Source organism: Hermetia illucens, chromosome 5 (assembly GCF_905115235.1).
Source record: "Hermetia illucens chromosome 5, iHerIll2.2.curated.20191125, whole genome shotgun sequence".
Lineage (NCBI taxonomy): Eukaryota > Metazoa > Arthropoda > Insecta > Diptera > Stratiomyidae > Hermetia > Hermetia illucens.
Genome location: NC_051853.1, coordinates 24954374 through 24979079, shown reverse-complemented (window position 1 = coordinate 24979079; position 24706 = coordinate 24954374). Strand labels below are relative to the sequence as shown.

At 44.0% G+C, this 24706-nt stretch overlaps 1 protein-coding gene and 1 long non-coding RNA gene across 2 annotated transcripts in view; both read left to right on the top strand.

The window, feature by feature from the left end:
• LOC119658025 (E3 ubiquitin-protein ligase znrf2) overlaps nt 1-24706 on the top strand; it is a 266182-nt gene that overhangs the window by 77769 nt on the left and 163707 nt on the right. The gene's annotated exons all lie outside the window — the stretch shown is intronic.
• LOC119658026 lies at nt 5207-22926 on the top strand. Its single transcript, XR_005250195.1, has 2 exons — nt 5207-5420; nt 21939-22926. It is a non-coding gene; the product is annotated as an uncharacterized LOC119658026 (long non-coding RNA).

The window sequence follows — 24706 nt, the reverse complement described above, 5'->3', positions numbered from 1 at the left end:
CTTGGCGCCAGTTGTCTTCTGATTTGAATACTCTAGGTGCTCTGTAAAAGTCAGTTTGGCGTCAATTATTACCCCCCGGTATTTGATAGTCGGCTTAGAGACGATATATATACCCCATATACCCAGCGATTTCCATCTTCGCGATGTTTTTTTCCCACGGTTCGTTATTAAGGCCACTTCGGTTTTCTCATTCGCCAGGGTCAATCCAGTCTTTTCCATATAGGTCCTTACCGCTCTCACCGTCTCCGTCACGTAAACCTCCACATCCTCTGGGTGCTTTGCTACAGCCAAAGTCTGCAATCGTAACATGACATGCCACAGCAAGGGACCCAGCACCGAGTCCTGTGTTACCCCCTCTGTGACGATGTATTTTTTGGGCCCGTCATCCGTCCCGTACCAGAGAGTTTTCTCTGAGAGATAATCCTTCACCAAACACGCCAAATATTCAGGAACACCTATGTCAATGCGCTTTTAATTGGGCACCAGTTGCCGGAATTGAACGCGTTTTTGACACCCAGCGCCACCACGGCAGAGCAATCACCAGCATTCAGTGCGTCTTTTGCCAGGTTCACCACCATGCTTGTTACATCTGTGGCGCAGCGGGATTCGATTGACAGTTCCCACCATCGGTGTTCTCCGTGGCGAAGCAGGCCATGATTAATTAATTTTTGAATTGTAAATATGAATATTGATAAGTTGAGAAATGTCAGTTTAAGAAAATAAAAAGAAGATTATGTCCCGTCTCCATGTAATGAGTGTATTTTTGCCTCCAGTGGATTTAAAGTAATTTGCAATTTAATTAAGCTCTCCAAAGTGTCATGTAGTGGTTAACATGTCTGAAGTTAGTGAAAAGGAAGAGTTTTCACTAGGCGAAAAATTTTCTGATATTTTAACATCACCACTCACTGAAGCACAATGTCTAGTTCGGTCCGGTATTCCGTATAAAGACGCTCAAAGTGATGTGTGGCTTTACCTAACAAGGTAGAACTACAGATCTACCGTAGAGTGGGTATGTCGAAATCCGTACTGACACTGCGACAAGTCATTACCGCTTTCGATTATAGGTAGGAGTCTGTTACATATGATATGATGATTCTTCATCATCTTTCCCATTGCATCCAGCAGTCAGATTGGAAGATATGATGCTCAATCTTCAGGTGGCTTGTTAGGTTTGGGAACCAATACCAACTTTTGCTTCTTCCACTGAGTAGGGAACATTCCTTCTTTTAGACACGCCTCGAAGGTGCTGGCGAAAAGGTCGAGCCTGGTCATCACTGCTAGCTTCAAAGTTTGGGGTATGCGACCCAAAGCTGGGATCTTATTGTCACCGATTCTATCACATATTTCAGGTAACTGGAGGTATCAGGCACTCGTTGACCTGAGACACCGTTTGTCTTTCGCTGTCTTGATGGTGAGGAAACAGAGTGGTAATAATCTGTTTTATGAGGCGCGGACGGGGCGATCTCCGCAAGCTTTTTCCTTATCACCCTATAGGCTTCTCCCCAAGGGCTTATGTTGGCACTTTCGCACGACTATTTCAAGCAGTTCTTTTTGGTTTTGCGAAGCGCAGATGACCGCGCAGCTGTCTATGCGTCCTCTCTAGATCTTCGCTGCCGGATTTTCCTCTCAGCTTCTGGTAGAACCTCTTTGCCTGGAAACATGCGGTTCGCAAACTTGCTATTTCGTTGTTCCCCCCCTAGTTGGGCTGCCTACTCGGGAACTATCGTCTTCTGAACATCGTGGCATCGCATGGTTTCGTCACCCATTGGATGATCTGGGTGGCTTTTTCTATGGCTGTACCTATCAGAGATATATCAGACTCAAGCACCGCGGAGAACGTGTCCTCCTCGAAAGCTTTCGTCGTCAAACTCGGCAACCCACCCGGCAATCTGCTCTTTTTCGAGCTTCGTCCTTGATTCCTGTATCCTTCGGTGTATCCTGCACCGCCTCGCAGTAGTTGAGGTTGATTTATATCAACCTCATCTGCGACTTGTGTTAAGGGCTCTCCTGTATTTCGAGCACCTGCAATTTGAATCTGCTTCAGAGTCCTTGCTGATGTGGCCCTTCACTCTATTTCTCTGGCGGATAGATGACGCCGCCGGCGCTCTCCGTGGCTTATTCGAACTCGCCACGAGAAGGGAAAGCCAGCGGTGAAAAAGTTCCGTTGGATGGAGACAAAGGGACCGCATTGAAAGTCAACCGGTCTTTTCTGCTCCGGCCGTCGTGGAGATTGCACGCTGTCGGTGTTTTTGACTGATCAACAGAAAAAAAGAATAAAATGGAGTTTGTCGGAGATAGTATCGATATGTATACATCATTCTGATCAAACATTTACACTTATACACGTATATGCGAGTGCGATAGTGTCGTCCTAGTAAGATATACAAATCGTTCAAAGAAAAACCTCATTAGAGTTGATTTCGACAATTTGTACTTCCGCGTTACTCATCGTTGGACCCTTCAAACTCTTAGAAGGACGACGACCAAATTGTTATTTTCGATTGCGAAAATGGGACTCAGTCGTGAACTGTGAGTTCTGTAATTGACAGTGGAATTATGGTTGCCGCATTTAGACCAGGAATTGCTTGTTACAACGTTGCACGACCACTGACTGGTTTATCTGCATGGAGCACCCGCGGTTGTGATGTGAGCTAAATAATTCACTCCAGTTGCACTTTTGTCAAACTATGAATTGATGTGTTGTTGCCGTGCGTGAAATGCATCAAGTCAACCCCGTATTTCTTCGAATTCACTCGTGGATGAGCGAAATTGTATATCGGTCTGGAACGGTCTGTGCATTTAGCCTTCTGTAATCCCCACAGGGGCGCCATTCGTCGGTTGGCTTAGGGACCATATGCAGTGGGGAAGACCAACAGCTGTTTGAAGGTTTACCTTGTTGAACAAGTTGCTCAAATTCTTTCCGCGCAATAGCCTCTACCACCCCAGAAGCTTTCTGGAGTGGTAGAGGCCACCTTCGAGGAGATCAGGGAACCGGTGGTGTTAATGTGGTGCTGCACATTGTGCTTCACTGGTTTGGAGAGACTACACTCGGTAGTAATCTGGCTGAACTTTTGGAGAAGTGCCCGAACACGAGAGTCGGTAATGTCCCGACGAATTACGGTTGGTCGTGGAATCTATAAGAGACTTGTTCTGCAAGTCTACCAGCAATCCATAGTGACACAGGAAGTCTGCGCCTAGTATGGGGAAGCTGACATCCGCCAGGATGAAACGCCACGAAAACGTCCTACGCAAGCCAAGACTCACGTCCACTTGCCTATATCCGTATGTGTTTATGCGGGAAGAATTTGCTGCCGCCCGTTTGACCGGTTGTTGAAATAGTTGATGTTGCCGAGGTACGGGAAGAACCGAAACCTCCGCACCAGTATCGATGAGGTAGTTGCGCCTGCTGAGAGGGTCGTAAATTGTTAGGCGACGTGGCGCTGCGTTCTGGGTGGCCGTCGCCAGGACCCCCCGCGGACCTAGTTTTTTGCGGCAGGCGTGAATTTACAAGGGATTGTACACTTGGTGACTTTATCGCCGAATCTGCGGTGGTACCAGCAAATCCCTCGGTCAGTGGATTGTCCTGACGACCTGCTACCTGATCGCCCTTTTCGGGTGGCAGACCGCGAGTGAGCTCGTGATCTGGCGCCCGAACGCTGAGCGTCCAGCGTCGCCTGCATCTCAGCCACACTGGCTGTTAAGGCGGCTATTTCGCGCCTTAAGTCGCCCACCTCGTCCGATGGCTGTTGAACGGCCGCTATGGTCGGGCGTACGTGCACCTCGTGCAGAGAAGACCGCCTGGGTGCCTTCCGGGAGCCGACGCAGCCAAAGGGACTTCATCAACTCGTCGTCGATCTTACTCCCACCCAATTGCTTCATTTCGCGCAGCAATTAGGAGTGCTCCATGAGGAGTTTGTTTGTCAAGGACAAACAGTTCACGCTGCCTACTACGTGGACGTGCCGGGAAAACTCCTAAAAAGAGTCTTCAGAACGTGAAAAGACAGCTCCGTTTTCTGGAAACTCCATCACGACAACGCGCCTTGCCACAACGCACTACTAGTCCGTGAGTTCCTAGTCAAACACCATGAGTCAACGCTGTCCCATCCCTCCTATAGGCCTGACGTTGCCCCATCAGACTTCTTTTTCTCCGCACGGATTAAGGCAGCCCTGAAAGGAGTATGATTTTCGTCCATAGAAGAGATCCAATCAGCCGTGACGAAGACTTTACGAGAGGTCCCCGAAGACGCCTTCCAAAGTGCGTACCGGTCATGGCAGAGTCTCTGGAAAAGCTGTGTAGAGGCCCAAGGGCAGTATTTTGAAGAATTTTAAATAAGATCCGTTCAATGAATTATATTAAAAAAAAAGGTATTTACATTCCTTTTGGGACTCACTCTGTATTTATCATTCAAATCCATACTTTTCCCCCAAACCAGTGCGGATCTGATACTATGAAATCAATCTTTTGTTTCCCATATTCCAAGTTCAATGCCATCGAGCTAAATCTATTCCTGGATTTGATATTCTAATGAATTGCAAGATTGTGTCGCTATTTGCTGCCCATCCAATGAATATTTCGATTGACTGTCCGTCCCCCCATGCTAATCTCATAAAGCTCCCCAAACTCATTTCAAAACATTCAAGTATGGGGGCGCGAGCACGTAAAGCGAATTCTTTTTTTTTTATCACGAACATGACCATTTTTTTTGTGTGCCATTGAATTCTAAATAAACTTTACAAGCTTTCATCTGAAGCCATTCCATTCGCATCTGGGGTAAAAGTTCGTTACCCCCATCCCCAACTTTTCCTAAGATTTAAGCAAGCATTCGGTCCAGCTGGTGGAGGATGCTCGCCGGAATTGGGATCCATTTGGAATTCTGGACTCGTTCCGCAGCTTTAGCCATATGGAGGGCCAGGAAGGAGCGCCTACTAAATAGTTTTCAGCTACGTGCTCCAAGATACTTCCGGATGCTGAGGCAACCGGATCATGATGGAGCAATTCGAGACGTAATACCTGTACAGATTGTGGGATACTCCCAACGTAGCTGGTTGGAGCTTTCTGCTTGTGGCCGACCCACGTTATCACAGCTTTATATGAGCGCTCTTTGCACACCGGCTCGCATGAGGCTGCAATTTGTGGGGAGCAAAAGTACCCCCGAAGCTTTGAATGTTTTTGCCAGGCAAATGGTGGAGTCTAGGAAATATCTGAGCTTCGATTTGCAACAACGGTCGATGACAGATTTAGTTTGCCATTTATGCCGATAGCATAAGCTACGAATTTCGGAAGATTTTGCTACGGAGTTGAGGTCTTGTATCTTGTGGAAGTGAACGAATCGAATTGGGGAGCGGGTTCGATGCGAAAAAGATTGTTTCGTAAGAAAAGCAAAAGCCATTTGAGCCGGTCGCGGTCTAGTTCGTCTAAGGTTGGTCGTGGGCTGGTCTATTCTGTGTATTGTCCGAAACTCCCATTCCCGTAATTGTTGGGGTTCAAAGATTCCCATTCATGTTAAGTGGATTAGTGGTGGCTCATATTACTTGCCTTGGAAGTTCGATTGTGTCGCAAGGAAGTTGAAGTGTTTCGCAATGAGGGATGACTCGCCTGTATCTGGTGGGTACTATCCCCACGAAGGGCTGAAGTGCTCCCTTACGCGCCCATTCTGCACTTATCAATAGTTCAGACGAGTATCGAGTGCGACCTGAAGTGTTCGTGCGGTCATCCAATATCCGAGCCGGAAATTGAAAGTGTTCTCCTCCCTCCTCAGTCGATTTCGTCCCTGTGGTGTGTAAAGTAAACGCGACTTTGAATATTAAAAGGAAAGTTCAAAGATTTTCCTCGACAGCTAGAGCGGCGATTGCCATTCAGGGGAGGAAGGACAGCCAATGCCCGTGACAGTGATACGCGACAAAATGGCCTGCGGTTCACCTTCGAACGTTCGTCTCGACTATTAATTGGATTATATGGATGACATGACACCCGGACGAAGCCTATCCAAACCAACAAAGGCGGTGTTTGCGCGTTTAAATTTATTCAAAATTAAATCAATTTTGCGTCACTGCCCCCTCGCGGTGTTTTTGTTTTTCTTTCAGGGAAAATGTGTAAATGCAATTAATTTCGAAAGAAACGAGAAAAACAAGACTAGCCTGGGTTAAGTAATGTTTAGCCGGGCTGGCTCATGCATGGAGTCCAATGCCCGGTCTGTGGAAATCACATGTGCACACTCATCGAAAATTGATTACTCTCACATGATGTTTTCGCCATGAATCTGTGATAATTGTATAAAAAGATGAAGAGATAAAATTTAATTTTGGAAGGAAGAAAATTTATTTCTGATAATAAGACGGTCAACAATATTTTTCTCGCCAATATTTGAACAACAACTGGAACTGTTATTGCAGGTTTTGCCTATCATTTCTTATGGTTTTATCTAGAATTGTGGTCATGTGTGAAAATGACTATATCAGGGGCTGACTCACTCCGTTAAACAGAATAAATTCGTTTACGGGAAATACAATTTTTGGAATGAAACTCGTCGATTTCTACTGGTTTGAGGGAATCCAAAGGAACATATATACCTTCACAACAGCTCCTCCTGAGACCCATGGAGCTTGTTACGTAGTTCATGAACTTAATTGAATGACCTCCAGTTTCTGTTACTTTTTTACTGGGAAAAGTGAATTTAAGTTCAATAAATAAATATGACATATGAAGGCGTAGCGCAGCAGACGTGTTTCCACTTCACAGCGCACTTTATGCCTCACTAGGCCCACTCATTTCATGGAAACTGTGCATTTGCTGTAATGTATGCGAAAAGTGAAACAAAGCACTCAGGGTTTAATGAGTGTTGTGGACATGTGAACGAATACTTGTATATTAGTAGCAAAGTGGCATCCACTTATTGAGAATGGAGGCGGTTTTTGTGGTAATTTTCCTTGCTAATACTCGGAATCCCTTATCACCTAGAAATAACCACAAAGGAGCAGCTGTTCCTAGTTAGTATACAAATTCAAATATTAAGGAGCGATGTCTGCATGATAAAGGGAATATTGTTCCCTCAAATAGTAAGCTAAGCTTCAAAAGTATTATCAGCGCGAATTGATCAATACATTTTAATGGATCATCATCAATGTCCGAACAACCGGTGTTGTGTCTAGATCTGTCTTAATAAGGAATCCCAAATATCCCGGTTTTGCGCTGAGGTTCAGTACATCACTAACTTTACAGCAGCCTGGTGTTCCGGCCTACGTCACTGATCCATATGAGACAGGGTCCCCCACATCTTTGTTTGCCATAGAGTTTACCTATATAGACATTCTGTTGTAGGTCATCTTCACCATGCCGATTAGATTATCTGCCCACCGCACCTTCGTATTGAAGAAACTGTCGTGTTATCGTTCATAGGTAACAGAATTGTTCAGCCTCCTGTTGGGGACCAGAAATTGTTCCAAGGATTCTCTTCTCGCACGCGACAAGAGCTTGTAATTTTTCTCGGTATGAACCTAACTCTCCGAGAAATACATGAAGGCTGTTTTCTACAGAAGGAATTTATTGTGAGATGTCCCAAGCGGAACAGGTCGTCTCTGGAGATATGATGGCCTTCGTCCAGGATGTGCTTTGTCACTACCAGTTTTATTATGCTTTTCTGGTTAAACAAACATCTACCTTTCGCCAAGCTTATGTTTGCATCAGAGAGGGTTTAATATCAGGGTATCACCTTGGTCACGCTGTTCTCGGGGCGGTCACCTTCGCCCAGCGTTTGATAAGCTTTGCCTTCGATGAAACCGATAATCATGTTCGCCTTTAAAAAAAAATGGGTAGCAGGCCCAAGTGATCCGTGGATCAAAAAATATGGAAGCTCTGCAATTGATTCTGTCCGACATCAAGTCGATGTGACCTAGGATCCGACAATCTTTAAATATGTTTTTGCACTACCCTTTCTTGGTGATTGCCTCTGCCTCCTTCAGGTGTTCTTCCAAACATCGTACCCACGAGCCTTTCTGTTGATAACATAAAGAGCAAGATATCTAGTAGATCCCAATCTTTTTCCAGGGTTGGTTTTTGGCACGTCTAGAAATTTTTAGAACCAAAAGGCCATCGTAATCAGGCGGGACTAGAACTTTATTTCGAATACAATACTACAGAACCAATATTGTTTCGCAGAATGGAAATTAACGAATGAAAAGGAAACAGGATATCGGCCGAATTCGGCAGTTAAAGTGAAGAAACGGCAATAGTGAGCTATAACGAGGTTCCTGGCGCATAGCGGGAATTCGCTTCCATCCTGTGGGCTGCATCGAAGTGGGGCAATTCTGAGGCGCCACAGTCACGTAACGAAGCTAGTGAAAATGTAACTTTCTTCTTGGTCCGAATTTTGCGCTGATGGCGTACATGATGTCCTACGTGAACAAAAGAGGATGTTTGCTTGGCTGGAGGTGACTGGTAATCAGTTGTAATTTGGTTGCTCCTAATGTGATGACTAGTTCTTTGGTCGGAGTTGACTAGTTGGCTGGTCGTTAACCTGGTCTAAATACGTCGGCTTTAGATGGCCTGTTGAGAGTTGCATGCCTAACAGGCGGCATTGGTCGGATAGCCTTGAATAGCCGGCGTAAGTTAGCTATGAAAGCGTGTGGACTGCTGGCAAATGCATTCTGTGGCACAAAGAATCCACCCGGGTTACGATGTTTCGAAAACCATCTCGACTGGTGAAGCTTGGAGATTTTCCTTGAAGGTGGAACGAATGGCGGGCAGTACTGTAAGTAGTACTTCGAGTCAAGGAGTCTCCATATTGCACTTAAGTTCGTCTTATATGTGTCCGATACATGCGTTCAGCCATACCGTTCCCTTGAGGTTGGTACGGCATTCTAAAGGGTATGGTGAGGGGCTAGTAGTTAAGCAAGTTGAGCGATTAGGCCCTATTTTCCCTGGTCGGTGTTGATCTAGAGCGCAGATCCGAAGATTGAGGTCCAGTAGTCCAAAAGACATTTTTCGTACCAGTGGCAGCTTAATCAGAAATATGGATGTGAATGTAATCGAAGCAGCCATCTGGTGCTTTGACACTTTCAAATTCACCACAATAGTGGCAATGGACTTTGGACAGCTGACATGGTACGCATTGCTTCACCCAACGGAGACTATCCTTGCATAGACCTGGCCAGGAGAGCTTTGGAGCTACTTGTTTGGCTGGGTACGATCGCTGGGGTGTCACAATTAGTGCACGGTATCGATGATTTGACGGCGAATCGGAATTAGTTGGTATGGCTTAAGTGCGCCGTTGAATTCCACACAGTACGCTGAATGGCCATCAAAGTTCAACTGTTGGAGTTTAAGTTGCAGTCTGGCTAGCAGGTGAGGTAGTTGATTGTCCCCACCTTGGACCTCGCTGATAGCTCGAAATGTGATAATGGCGGACATAGTGACTGTTTCCATGCGTATATTCAATGCGGGTCTCAAATTGACTAATGAAGTCGAATTGCGAAGGTCATATTCGAACGTTATGTCAAGGCAAATATGGGTGACCGATGGTCGGTATGAATTACGATGCATTGAAATAATCTTATGGTTGAGCTATAACCATTTGAACTCCAATAGCTTCCTGGACAAAAAGCCCAGCAGAAGTTACACTCCATCAAGCCGTTATTGGTCCAATGGCGATGTTGGAAGCGTCCGTACGAAGGGCGGCTGTAAAGATGCTCTGCTTGCAGAGTTCAATTGTACCCTCAGCATCAGGTTGCCAATTTAATGCAGCATTCTTCGTCGATCATCCTCGTGAAGCCGAACCTGGAGCTCTGCGGGGTTCGAAATGCAGCGACATTTGTAATTAAGTGTTTCAAGAAAACTTCTGTCCTGTGAAGAGTTCATGGATCTGGGAAACTCTGAGATGGCGCTGATTAAAACCTCTCCCGCGGACGTAACAAGCGGCGAAGATTACTTCTCGTAAGCCATGACATTGACTTCAGTTATGCTTGAGTTTTGATGCATGGAGTATCTTGGAGGAGCTATTATAGATGGTGCTCTTGGTTTTCTGTGAACAAGAGAATATTGTACTCGTAGACTCGGATAGACTTTCTGAGCAGAGTACATTCCGTCGTTTGGGTTGCATTATGGAATTAAAGCTTCATACACAAAACCTCGAGCAGACCGAAAGGCGTGGTGACAGCAATGTTACATATTTATTCCAGGGCGATCGGTTTTTGATAAAATGCCAGCCGGAGGTCGATGACGGAAAACAGTGAATCGTTGGAGTCTTGGAGTAAATCTTTAATTATTAGTAGCGGATCGGTCAGATCGGGGCGAGTGCATGCGTTGACCTGACGAGCAACATAGTATACTCCGAGCACATGGTCTACTGGATGTACCACAAGAATATATGGTGGATCTAAGAAACCTATCCCTGTCCAGCGCATCTCTTGCACCTCTGGTCCTAGTGACGCGCCAGCCGCCGCATCCTTTAGGTGCCACGTGTAGAGAGCTGACCCTTTGACTCGACGATGGTCGGATGACGCCACTCAACGAAACTGCAAAACTGTCTGCAGCACACGGCTAAGAAATCTTGCTTGGCGTAACACCAGCAGTAACCCGTGCGTAGATTTGGCCTTGGTATCGCAGCGCGCCCACGTTTTTGATGACGTCCGCACTGAAAATTGGTGGTATTTTGAATCCTTTTTGAACGTTAACGCTGAACTACTCTGCCGGCCGGATAAAAAGGTTTTATTATTGTCCTATAAACACAGATGTTCAAGATGTTCACTTTCCTAAGTTTGTACCTAGATTCGGTAATTGGATTCGTCTTTTGATTTCGATCTATTCCTTACCGTTCTTAGTTAGCTTGAATTCACGATAAAAAAAACCCTTTCCGTGTTCGATGGTATCGTTTGTAGCTCTAACGTTCTGTTTAGTAAGTTTAACCCTTAGCCAAGGTTTGACTGAAAGACTGGAGGGAGCCGAACCTTCAAACACTTAAGCTTTACATATTTGCCCCATAGTAATCTCCAACTTGTTAGTATAACTTATTTGCCTGCTAATACCACTTAAGCTTTCTTTTAATTCAGACAGATAAGTGAGAATGGTAGGGAAGTAGTTCCAAGCATCTATTAAGTCTAAAGAAGAAGAAGAACTCCTTATGAAATGCAGGATCACCTCCGCCCCGTCATCTGCAATCAAATGCAGATAGTGGGTTTATTTGTCCTATTTCTTCAAGATGATAGCTTAAGAAGAACTACCTCAATAAAAAAGAGCTTCAAGGCACTCGTCATATAAGGAACGCTTTTGCACAGAATTCTATTAAAACTAGCATGTTGTTTGATTCTCCTCCTCTCCTCAGATCCCCACCAATCAGAGTTGGCTGCGATGCTGTCCTCGGTAAATTTTCATATCTGTAGTGAATTATGTGCAATGATATATTTTCTGAGTGCCAAGGCCCACTACTTCTGTTGACATTCATCGTTAGTTATGCGAAGTCTTTTGGCGTGCGAAACTGATTCGGAGTAATTCATGATGAACAGCATTCTGGGCGGCCTTGGGTTTCAGACGAAATCATTCCAAAAATGGAGAAAGAATTGTTTGAAAGTCGGCGTGTAATGATTCCCGAGCTGTGTTGAGTGAACTGAAGATGCAGCCTCAGGTAGATCTCCTTGGTCAGTCTTCAACATCTGCAATAGGCATAGATACTGACAGCCATATAAGGACTGCCTGAAGGTGTGCAAGTCGGCTATCAAACTGTCGGGAAGCGATCCTGGTTGGACTTTTGTCAGAATACTGAAAACATCAGTGAATCTGCGAGATTCAGTAAGATTTTGACCAAGGAAATGTAGGAAGACTCCGGAAGATCGGAAATCGTCTGGTGAGACCCTGGAGTTGCCAGTAAATGTGCACTTCTTCACAGCGAGGAGGACTGTGAGTCAGAGCCTTGCTTGGAGGGTATGCAGCCGCAGTAGTGTGGGATTACTTATAAACCGTTTTGCCGCATTTAAATGGCAGTCATGCTAAAAAACCAGAAAAGGCATGTCGAAATTTGCTGAAGCTGCATCTCTTTCGGATATGTACCACACTCTTGGAAATGCCGACAGCGGGGCGGCGCGGTTATGAGTCCATGGAAAACTTTCAGCCTATCAGCCTCACCGCTTTCATATTGAAAACCCTAGAGCGCGACGTATACACCCTCTTAAGGACATTTGTGGAGAGACCGCCCTTCGTTAAATCTCAGCACACCTTTTCCAAAGGCGAAACCATAAAAACGCTCTAGCTGCCTTTCTGGATACAGCAGGAGCACTCAAAAACGTTAGTACCAACGCTATCAAGGAAGCCCTAACCAGAATAGAATAACATATGTGTCTTGCACAGTCTATGCTAAGAACTAGGATAATCCAGTGTGATCTGCCACTTGATATGAGCTGGATGATAGTGATGGACGAAATTCTACGGATATTGGACACGAGCGGAGTGAAGGTGGGGGTGTATGACCTTCCCTTGATTATGAGTGAAATCATTGACCGTTCGGAAAGGTGTGCTTGTGGGCTGCAAGATGCGGGTTCACTATAAATCCAACTAAAACGGAGCTGAAGCTATTTACCACCAAGCAAGGGTACCGGGATTTCACCTCCGGCAACTAAATGAACAAGGATTGGTTGTTTCCTCCAATGTAAAGTATCTGGGTTTGATTCTTGGTCCTAAGTTAAATTGGCGACTGAACGCATCTACACATGCAAGAGGATGTGTGTAAGAAAATGGAGTCTTCGACCGAGGATGGTTCTATAGATGTACACAGTTGCGGCTCTTTCCATCTTAGCGTACGCCTCTGTTGCGTGGTGGCAGGTGCTGGACAAGAAGTAGAAAAGAACGAAGCTTGATATGCACGTGTGCATATGCTACCACGGTTTTGCAGTACTGTCTGGCAGATGTTCTCAATGTACTCTTAGACCTTTTCCTCCTGGAATTCAGTATTAAATTCGCTGTAGCATGCAGTACTGTCAGACCACGTGAGTCCGGATGTTGGACAGCAAACGAAATACCTCAGAAACTCTGAGCATTTTCAATGGACTACGCCACACGCAAGTTGAGGTCCACGAGGAATTTTGCTGTGTTCTTCGATGGGTACAGTTTGTCTGCCGTTGGCGACTGTCAGGAGCGGAATGTACTGGCACTACTTAGCAGCCGCTGACTTTAGAAGGCGAAGCCTCACCAACTGTACCAAGTCGTGGAGCATTTGACCCGCCTATAACAACACCCGTTTGCAAAGGTTTTTGTGCCAGACGCAAATGCATACAAGATTAAGGCGGTTTGCACAGGGTACTGCCCTATAGGGAACGATGTCACCAGACTCGCCATGCTCTACAATTCATATTGGTGAAAGCGCGGACAGGAGCGAGAAATCCCCAGGCACTTCCATTGTAATTGCTCAGCTCTAGTTAGAACCGGGCTACGGACACTAGATAAACCATTCTTTGAGGACCTTAAGGAATTCTATTGTTGGCGAGTGAAAGAGCTGCTATCCTTCATGAATGCTACGGACTATCTCTGATGATCTAACCTGGCTGGGGTCTGTTACCCTAGGTCTTACCACAGCAGTCATGGTCTTAGGGAGTTCGTGGCAACTAAGCGACCCGCCGCACCGCTAATTGGACTCCTCGGGGCGTCCACTGATACCTACCTACTTACCCATTCTTCGGTGTATTCCCCATCTGGAGCAATACGTTTATCAATGATGCTCATCCTTTTCCATTGTTTTTAACGAATCAAAACTTGTCTCGCACAATTGGCTGTCCTTCAAATACTAACGAATCAAATGTCATAAAATTTGTCATGAAGCCCTTTAGAGGATAGTTTTTAAGAATGACATATGTCTTCATATAAACGACCACATCTCTATGTGGGGTTCGGGACTTTTCTATTCATGAGGGGAGCTAAGTCTTTTTCTTATTAAAGTATTGTCTCATGGGCTTCATTTTGCCGTATAATCAACGTCATTGTGCGGGAGATTCAAATGATATTACATTATTGCTTTAATGATCGGCTTTCAGTAGATTTCTCCAAATCTAATATGCAATTTGTTTGTGTGTAAAAATCGAATTTAGAAAGGTGAGTTGAGAGTAATCAATTTTCTTTCCATACATCGTGCACCTGATTGTTAGCTGAAGGATACCATGCACGACCAATTCTACGCCACTGTTGCAATAGATCTAGCGAGTCTGTCTGTCTGCAGCACGGGCTGCTGACTTTACTAGCGCGAAGTTGATTGTTCGTCGCAATATAAACAACAATAGCATGGCCTTGAAGATGAATGGATGGTGCTGGTGTTTGGAGCCTCCGGGGTTCTCCTCACCTCATCTGCAGCCATTTCACCTTCTCGTAAATCCGCGCTTCTAGCAACGAAATAAAAAGCAATTTAATCTCGGCTGAAACACTTCAATTTTCTTGTACGTCCCGACACAATCAGCGAAGATGCAAAAAGAAAGATGAGAAACACATAACAACGGAATGGGAGTTTATGAGGAGTAGAGAGAGTTACAGGAACATGCACATATAATATGATACCAGTAATAAAATGAAAATGCGATTAGATAAGGTTCGGTGTTGGTTTGATGGCTCGTTGTATGCAGATGCGAATCACATGCGTTAGGGGGTGGAATTTTCCAAATCGTTAGTTCTCTTTTTTATTGGAAAGTCTATGGCTTATTTTTGCGTGGAAATGGAATAAACCTATTGGGATATATCTCGATTCGCGATGGCTCTATAAAATCAACATGGCTCCACACCAAATTGCGGGACTACCGGTGATATAGGTCTTAAATTTAATGCAAATTTGAATAATATGGGCATATTCTTTAAGTATAGCAAAATCAATGCCGAAAAATGGATCGTATTCTCAGTTCTGATGTACCGTGGATTTGTTTTTTTCAGGAGATGTCATTTGCTTCACTTTAGCTCCGACTACATAGCACATAATTGGTTTTCAATCGCGGTCCAGCATAAGCAGCTATTTGTTAGAGCCACCAGGCAAAACTAGACACTTGGCTAGGGTTTATTACTCCATGTCTTTTGTTTGAATAAGATTCTTCCACCCGCTTTTGTTTGGTCTAATGATGCAAGCGGACGGCAGCTTGTTCAATTAGCCGTTAGATACCGTGCAATTCGCGTACTTTTTTTCAGGATATTTATCCATGATTCCCACAATGATGTCGTGTAGTTTTCAATTTTGATACCCTATACTGCTACTGTTAAAAAAGTAATTGACAGATATCTTCTTCGGCGTTTGTCCCATTCAAAGGCGGGGTCACCTCGTTTTGATTGGTTATGCCATTGCGCCTGACCTGGATGGAACAGAAAGGCTGTCAAATCACCATTTAGTGTGTTGAGCTAACGCTGTTTTGGCTTGCTATGCAAGTGAGTTTATATCAGCGCGAATTACATGTCCATACCATCAAAGACGCCTGTCTCGTAATTGAAAGATATGTTTAAAGCTATCCCTTGTTACTAGATCATTGGTAAATGATCTGCACCTAGTTTTCTTCAGCTCTATGCTGCCTGTAGTGCTAAACTCGCCCCGATGGTTAAGTATCAGGGGTCTAACACGAGAGTTCTGTGTACAATGTATACCCTGGAGTCAGCTTATTTTTGTGAAAAAAAGTTATGTGTATATAAGTAGGCAACATCCTCTGGATCATCCGCAAAGCTGACAATAACCTCATCTGAAATTTGAAGCACAGCGCTCCGTTATGTATCACATTCCATAGTAAAGGGCACAATGTCGACTTTTGTGGTGCTCCTGCAGGGAGGCGCGACAAAAATCCATACTGTCAGTTCGGCAGGCCATTGACATTTTTGGCGGACTATAACCGTTTCCGGTGATGGATATCAGCCTTCTTTTCAAAAATCAAGCTCTCCTTGTAGTCTGCTTTTGGTTACTATGCATATAGTACTCGCTAACATGGCTCACTTAGATCACTTAGATCGCTTAGGATTGACACAGAAGAGACAAAAAGGAGGCCCCTTTTGTATCTAAACCAAAAGTGAAGATAGTGATTCCAAGATAGCTTACTGATCATGCTCATATGGATATCTTTTTCGTGGATAGTCTGCAAGAGCCAATCCCACGCGACCTTGCAGCGGTGGAAGCTGAATTATACAAATTTGTAAATCCCGGCGTATGATCCTTCATCTCATTTGGGGATAATTATAATAATAATAATCGTTGGCGCAACAATCCAATTGGATCATGGCCTTGTGTGTAAGAGCACTTCATTCAAGAACTTGGGGGTTTGCTATACTGTTGGAATTTTTTGAATGGACATCACTTGTCTTGCCTGGTGCAATTTTTCACTCAACTTCCCTATGCCTCTTTCATTCAGGGCCTTCCCATCAGCCAACCTGATGTCTTTTATCATAGACCTGATTTAGAGGTCCCCAATGAATTGCTTAGGAGCTGTTGCCTTATGAAAAAGGCATATAACAATGGATCTATTCTACGATTGTTAGTATACCGACAAAGAAAACTTATTGCCAAGTATCTGACTCTGGCATTTCTCGTTACCCTCTACACTAATGTTTCCACTGGTAACAGCCCTTAATTTGGTTAACTCACTAGCTTTAACTACCTTTGTGATAAGAGATTTGCAGGAACTTATTGGAAAATTGGCCAATACCGTACTTTCGCATTTTTGCATTTTCTTTTGTGTTTTGGAGATCATAACAGTTATCTCTCGTTGTCATTCTTCTTCTATGGCAGGTTGAAGTGAAGTGAAGTGAAGTGTGAAGTGAAATTGGCCCAACATTTCATATTGGGTGAAACGTAGGGGGTGAGGACTCAAAGTATAACCCAAAAAATGTCTCGTTCTCAGAATCTATCGAACCGAAAAATCTGAAAAAAATCACAGTGGTGCATCTAAACGAAATCTAGGCCTCGAAATGCATCCCGTTCTGATATCTGCACAAATAAAGTAAATAATAGTATATTAGCATATTTTAGAAATTTAGCCGGAAACCCCCCTCAAGTTCATGCAAGAACTACAAAATTCTTTTTGCTGCATCCTTGGCGGTAGATCTATGCTGTTTTCTCCTCGATTGCTTTAATCAATTGTCTGCTTCCTCTCTGGCGGGCTGAGGGCACTGCGTTTTGTGCAGCTATGGGCTGCGCCAGCGATTTGTTTTCCCTTTGGCGGTCCTTCAGGAATTTCGTATTGGTGTAATAAAATCCAGGAGCTCTTCCATTTCCATTATGTCATTTTTGACATCCATACAAATGTTTCACTGGACAGTGGTAGCAGCTTTCATTTTTCGCAAGACCAATCCCTGTGTGTGTGTGTTTATGGTGGGGAAGAAGCTATAGCTTCTAAGTACTCAATCCGTGTTGGCCCATTGTACACGACATCCCCATCTAATGGGATATCCTGGATTCGTTAACGTATCGCAGGATTTCCATTAGTGGATGTGATGCTACCCGCAGTAACTGGAGAACATCGGCACCAAAGATCTGATGGCTGATGCGTTCATAGGCGGGGCATTCACATAGGAAATATTCCGTAGATTCCGTTTCCTCATTACAGAATGGACACGAATCATCTTAAATAATTCCTGTTCTGAACATATGGCCAGCTAGTGAATTATATCCTGTCAGAATGCCTACAATACGCCTGCTTTTCGACAAGATAAACTTTGCGGTACGCATGTTCGATTCTGACAGGAAAAGTGTGATGTGTCTAGTCGCATTTAGGCTCTCCCACCTAGAGACAGATCCTTACTTCGTGAGCAACTTTTCTTCCTTTACCCTTGTCTTTCGGACGATGTTAATCTTCGTCGGTGAGATTACTTGCGTTTCCCCCTAGTTAGCGAGTTCGTCAATCTTTTTTCCCAACAACTATGGGTAAAGAAGCGTAAAGATTAGAGACAAATAAATGGTCCTTTGACACGTAATATCGCCAAAAAGTATTCCTCCTATTCTCTAGAGGAGTGTTCCTGAATTGTCTGCAGAACATACGACCAAAAGTGTGGGATTAGAGCCCAGACCCTTACGGGCCTCTACATGGGCGATTTCATTTAAAAGGTGCGCCGCATGCGCCTGGCACCATAGGTCTTTTAAAGGCTTAAAAATGGGTCAGAAGCGAGGGCATGAATTTTGCCCACATGGTGATGCGATCGCGTATTTTATTTGAGTAATTTACAAGTATGAAGAGAGTCTGTAATAATAGCAACCTTTTCCTCATCTATCCTGAAAGCCACGTTGATGGCCTGAAGCACGATAAAAGTTCAGCCGCTAAAACCGAACTAATGTCCAATGAAAAACGTGAAACTTGCGTCCTATCCGGACCATCCACCGCACGGGCAGACACACCACGAATTAACGCAGCATTAGACGCCAGGAACAGAAAACCCCTTGATTTGAAGCCCTCCTCCGCGCTACCACACGCAGGCCCCCATATCATACGACAGAATAACCTGAATCTTACTAGAGATTCCGGGAATAACATTGGGAATTATGATAGATTGTGGAGAGATCATTCTCAGCATCAGGATTCTGAACCACCAATTGCTATTTTTGGGTATTTAATTTAAGAAGTTCTTTGGCTGCCAGGATGGGTCTTCTGAAACGGAGAGGCGGTTTGTTGGCCCAAAAAATCTGGTGCAATGGGGTGGTTCTGATCAGCCCCAAGCATCAGGTAGATATTGAGTTCTCAAGTAGATATTGATTTTAGGAATAATGGAGTTCAAGTGGCCTCTGACCGAACACGTCCTCGTTATTTCCCCTGCCTAAAAAGGTGATGCATTTGACATGGGCAAGGGTAAGATTAATTTTAATGAGGAAGGGTGCTACCTTGCTTCGCTTGAAGGATTTAGATTGGAATTTGGTTATGTTGATTGGTAAGCCCAATCTTCGGGATTCATCAGCAAACGCATTTATCTGCCTTTACAAATATTTGGAAGTCGCCAAACAATTGTCCAGAGTCGCCAAAATGATGAAATCGTCCCCATATTGGAAGATCTCAATGCTATCACAGCATTTATTATGCAGTGATGCTGTATAGATATTAAACGTCATTGGGCTTCAAATGCATCCTTGGACTTAGTCCTTGACACCCATAAAACAATCTCAGCAGGAAAGCGGAAATGTGACATTGTGCCGCTAAGGATAGCTAAATCAACCTTCTCATAGGCGTTCTTCACATCCAGCACCGTAGTCAACACATGCTCACCTCTAGTTTTTGCTATCGAAATGTGTAAAAGGATATTATTGATGCAAGCACACGTAGATTTGCCTGCCTACCAGGCATAGCAGTTAGCTTTGCCTAGCCCTGAATTGCTTATATGCGACTTGTTTTTTTTTAAAGTACAATTTAAGCTCTGGGGTCCACCATATCTTCGGCTGGCCCATGTGATTAGTGCAAAGTTTAGTTGCATCAGCAATTCCCCTTAGTAAGAGAGGTAATAACTGCTAGAGGCGCTAAGTTGCAGATCTGCGCTTTTAACCTATTTGAATAAATCTTAAATTTAGGAGAAACATCTGCGTAGAGATGCAAATGGGAGTGTGGTGACTATTAGATATTTTATCCATAATCGGATTCAACTGTCAATATCGACTAGCAGAATTAGCAAGAGCTATGTCTAGAACCGAGCCCGATTATTTAGGCATAGACGGTGGCTTCAAAAAAGTGGGCATCCCATTATTAAGAAAATTAAATGAGGAGTTGAGGACAGCAGCCTACAATCTCATCTTTTAGCCATTACTGAGGTAGTCACCCAGATTTTTGGATCTAGTATATGATATATCCCCAGTGATGAGTACATGAGTCTCAAAAAGTGAGGGGCCTATCCAAGGCCGTGTTGAATTCCCTGTTAGAGATACTGGGAGGGAGGTAGACTGACACGATCACGAAATGAGGTTGAGTGTTTCTTGGCGGAAACGAATGGACTTGCGGAACGCCAGAATGACGCCACCATAGCTGTCTTCCCTAAAATTAAACGTATTTTACACATTCCCAAACTTTGCTAGCACAGAACCATAAAAACACGTGTCGTTGAGTCACTTCGGTTGAGTTTTGCTAAGGTGCTGGCGGATTTGCCTGTCAATTTTTGGCACTTTTCAGGATTCTAGGATAGTTCTGCTCCCATGTTTGGCTATCTTCTTCTTTTTCTTCAGCCTTTGTCTCGTTCACAAGCGGGGTCGGCCCGTCGTGATCGGTTTCGCCATTTGGCTCTATCGAATGCCTGATCTGGGTGCAATCTCGAGGTTTTTAAATTCTCATCCAGCGTATCAAGCCACCGTTGTTTTGGCCTACCTTTTGTTCGTTTACCATCGACTTCGATGTGTAGACCAATCTTGGCAAGTGAATTCTCGTTAGCACGAATTGTGTCACCATACCATCGAAGACGCCTCTCTCGCAATTTTTCCACGATCGGTGCAACCCCATAACGATCGCGGATATCCTCATTTCGGATGTGATCAAAACGTGTCACGCCACTAGTCCAACGCAACATCTTTGTCTTCATTACCGCAAGACGCCGTTCATTGTCTTTTCTAGTCGGCCCACACTCAGAACCATAATGGTTATAGTTAATCTAATTGGTAATTTGGACCAGCCCCAACTATGAGCACTCATTACAAATTTTGAGAATGGAAATGCTTTCCTCAGCAGTGATTTCACCAGCAGAATTTTTTTCTCTGGGAGGTTTCCTTTAGGTGTTTTTAAGGGTTGGTTATCCTCTCTATCAAGGATACCTTGTTGGTTCAAGAATACTTTGCTGAAATTTGAGTCGTTACGGTGGTTAAGGAATAGTTCAGTAGTACGACCCTCTCCTAAAATTCAAAATTGCTCGTTATGCTTCAGGCGAGTAATAGCCTCTTATGGAGCTTTTCCGAGGAAATCGACTTTTTGAGTCCGTATTTTCCATCTGCTGTTTACTGGTTCCGCAGATTTCGTTGGCTTCTGCAATGGGATACAAGTCCAACGAATACGCATCGTCGCGATGCAAGACTTTGGTGACCAGGCATTCGTTATTCTTAACACTCTGCATAGTTAGTATTCGAGTCGCGGCCTCCTTTGCCTTCGTCCCTGTCTTCTATAGTTGATTAGCTATCTCTTATTGCTCCTCATACTTGCATCACTATGTTGACTTATCCCCTTGGTTGTTGAATATTGCATCTAAAGTATCTCCAAAGGAATAAACTGACCAAGATATACAGGAGTAAATATGGTAGGAAAGCCAGCACAATATAGCCAATTAGATTGGACTTATCCTAGCTTGAGAAGCAAGCACTCCTCTCCGGAAACGTATACAAATTGTGTGTCTGGGTATATATGGAGACAAGTGAAAATTAATTGAATCTCGTTCTCTTCGCATGGGAGGGGGGAGATGTTAGGATTCTAAGTAAACTTTTCAGACGAATTTCAAGGTAAATATCCGCTTGAAATGAACTTTTCATGTTCATAATAACCCAACAACTTGAGAGCAGGATGGGAAGTCTACTTCAAAGTTAATCGTAATTGGAAGAAAGATGTTTACTTAATGGGTTTATTCTCACTTGGGGTACACTCAGGGGGTTGATTATGATGTAGCTTCCATTTCATCACAAATTTATTACTCGAGGTAACATAGAAAGCTTCTCTGCCTGTCTAGGGAAACTACTATATTTGGCTAAAACCACTAATAAATATTCTAATTAAGGTTTACCTTCTTGATCCTGTTTGATGTTGTTTTGGGGAGCGAGGGTTCATCGTAATGTGGAGAAGTATGTGAAGATTTCAGGGAGCAAATTGCTCGTCCTAGATTCGCTGTCATAATAGCAGGACAACATAACAATCCGTTTTCGGAAAACGTCATGATAACGAGCCTCAAAACGTGGAAATTTCGGATGTTTAGCTTTTTTGTTTTATGTGTTGCTGGACGCATTTTCATTTTATTATTATGTTACGCAATTTCAAATCAATAAAAATCTTTCTCGCTCTTCTCGTGTCAGCCCCAGTAATTTGTCTGTCTATGGATGGAGGATTTTCAGAAAAGATGCTGTAGCTTGTGTGCTGTGGTGATCTAGATATGAAAGTGAATCTTATATTGAAGCGGAAATCGTACAAGTGATAATTAAGTGTTTGTAAATTAGAGTCACAAAATCAAAGTGTTGGATGTGTATGCAGTCCTGTATCGAGAGCAAGTGAAGTGTCATCACATCCTCAGTTGATACCAGAAGGAATCCTTATTCGATCCGGTGCGATTCGTGTGCCAAGGACAATTGGATTTGGCTCCCAGTCGAATTCCAATTGACGTTCGAACAGAATTCAGTTCATATCCTCAACAAAATCCAATTAACGTTGAAAGTAGATCACCTAAACTCAAAACCCGTGAATCAAACGTCCTCATCCAGATTTCGTGCATAAAAATTTTCGTTTCTCATTTCCACATCGATTGACACAAGGTGAATTCTTCCCCACCTTGCGATTGGGACTAAAAAAGGCTTTTAGGCAAGTAGAACGCGCGTGTTTCTCCTAACTCCCGACGCAGTAGTACCCGGAACAATTCTCTCCATCATACATAATTCTATACACGTGAGAGAAAAGTATCGAGTGAAGGACGAAACAAAATCAGCGAACATTTCTCTTCCAAAGAAGAAAACGCAGAAACTGTAGTGGTGGCGACGGCTTAAAAGTGTGTACTTTGCAGTAGTAGAGCTTCGTGAACAAACACTTGATACACGAAAGAGTCGCCTTCTCGGGTCCTTCGGCTGCTAGTGGTAAGCACTCAGGGAGGACTCTAACCGTCGTTCTACATTCGAAATACCGAAAAAAGGCTGAATAACAACAACACAAGCAACCATACGACTACAATAAGGGCCGACAACTAGGACTCGAAAAACATAGAAAAGATATAAAATAGCGCTTGGAGAAAATGGGTCAAACATTTGGCAGCCCGAATGTCTCTAATAGGCAACCTAGAGCCAGAAAGGATTATGGTAAGCATAGTAAAGTTGCATATTTATATTTAAATTGTGTATATTATTGTTCGCTCCGCGTATCCTTGGAGGAAGGGGGGGCTCACTACCGGGTGTGTTTGTCGGTTGTGACGGTGGAAAATGGTTTAACTCTTTCAGAGGAGACTGACCTTCTGTGCTTCTTGTGAGTTCAAGCATATTTTAAAACTGATTAATTTGAGAAGGTTCGCGAGGGTAGTTCGGGATGGGAATTTGTATCTTTTACGGGGAGCTATGAATTTGGTGAATTTATTTATGTTCTTGTGGAGTTGTCCTTGAATGGAGGACTCCTTTTATGTGACTGTATTTCAGTTTGAATTTTTCTAAATGGAGTTGTTTGTGTGAAATAAATCTAATTGCTACTTTCAATAGAATAGTTGTTCCGTTGTTACATCTCAAAATTCGAGGAATACAAACATAGCTTGATTGATGGCAAAGCGAAGAGAAAAGTAAATAAGGAAACATCTGCATATTCTGGATAGCGAAGTTTAAGTCGTGTCCGTAAACCCGAGGAGACGGGGGAGGGTTTCCCCCGGATCCAGGGCTATCTAGTCGGCCTAGAATAGAGAAACTTTTGGATTAATTAAGCAACTTTAAGGAGGCCGGTTTGATTTTCACTTCCGGGCGTGTCATTTCCTTTATATTGTGGAAACGCTGCAGTGTGGAACCGCTTACCGGAGATTCATCCGAGCTCCACAACAAAGTAGCGCAACTCACCACGTCTCGAAACTCATCTGCCTGAGCGACTCGCCTACCTGTTGGGAGCAGGTTGACAGCCACGAGGCCGGCTGACAAAGCTCACTCACTTATTGATGGAGCTTCAATTCATGTCGTCAAAAAACTGACCTCGTTGGGAGCGCCGCTGGCGGCTACACAGAAAGCAGCTCCACGCCGCCTAACAATATATGATCCTTTGAGCAAGCGCCATTACCTGGTCGACACAGACGCAAACGTCTCAGTTGTCCCGGTATCGCGGAATCACGAACTGATTCCGCAACAACTCAAACTAGCAGCGGCAAACTCCTCAACCATCACACTTACGGCTACAGGCAAGTAGACGTAAGTCTAGGTCTTCGACGGACGTTTTGATGACGTTTTGTTGTGGCGGGCATCAGTAGTCCCATATTAGGCGCAGACTTTCTAGCCCACTATGGATTGCTAGTGGGTCTGCAGAATAAGTCTCCTCGAAACATCGCTCAGATCTTCAGGAAAACTTACTATTTGACATATTTTTAAAGCAGGATATTTACAGACCATCAAATAGCTGCTGGTCTTCTCCACTACACATGACCCCAAAGTCCAACGGCGAATGGAGACCATGTGGCGATTACAGACGTTTGAATGTTCAGATCATTCCAACCCGCTATCCCATACCACCCATCCACGACTTTGCGCAAAACCTCGCTAATTGCCATGTTTTCACGACCTTGGACTTAGCCAAGGCGTACCATCAAATCTCTGTAGCTGCAGAGGATATTACGAAAACGGCAATATGTACACCCTTCGGATTTTTCGAATTCACACGGATGCTTTTGGTCTGTGCAATGCGGCACAAACTTTTCAAAAATTCATCCACTCTGTCTTGCGAAACCTTAACTTGTATTTTATGTACTTGGATGATGTTTTAGTCGATGTTTTACGCTTGAGTTGGAGCATTTAGAACGTCTCGAATGCATTTTTCAACGTCTCCTTGAGGCCGGTCCCGTTGGAAAATGTAAATTCCTTCAATAGCAGGAGAAGTTTTAAGGCCGGAAAACGTGAGG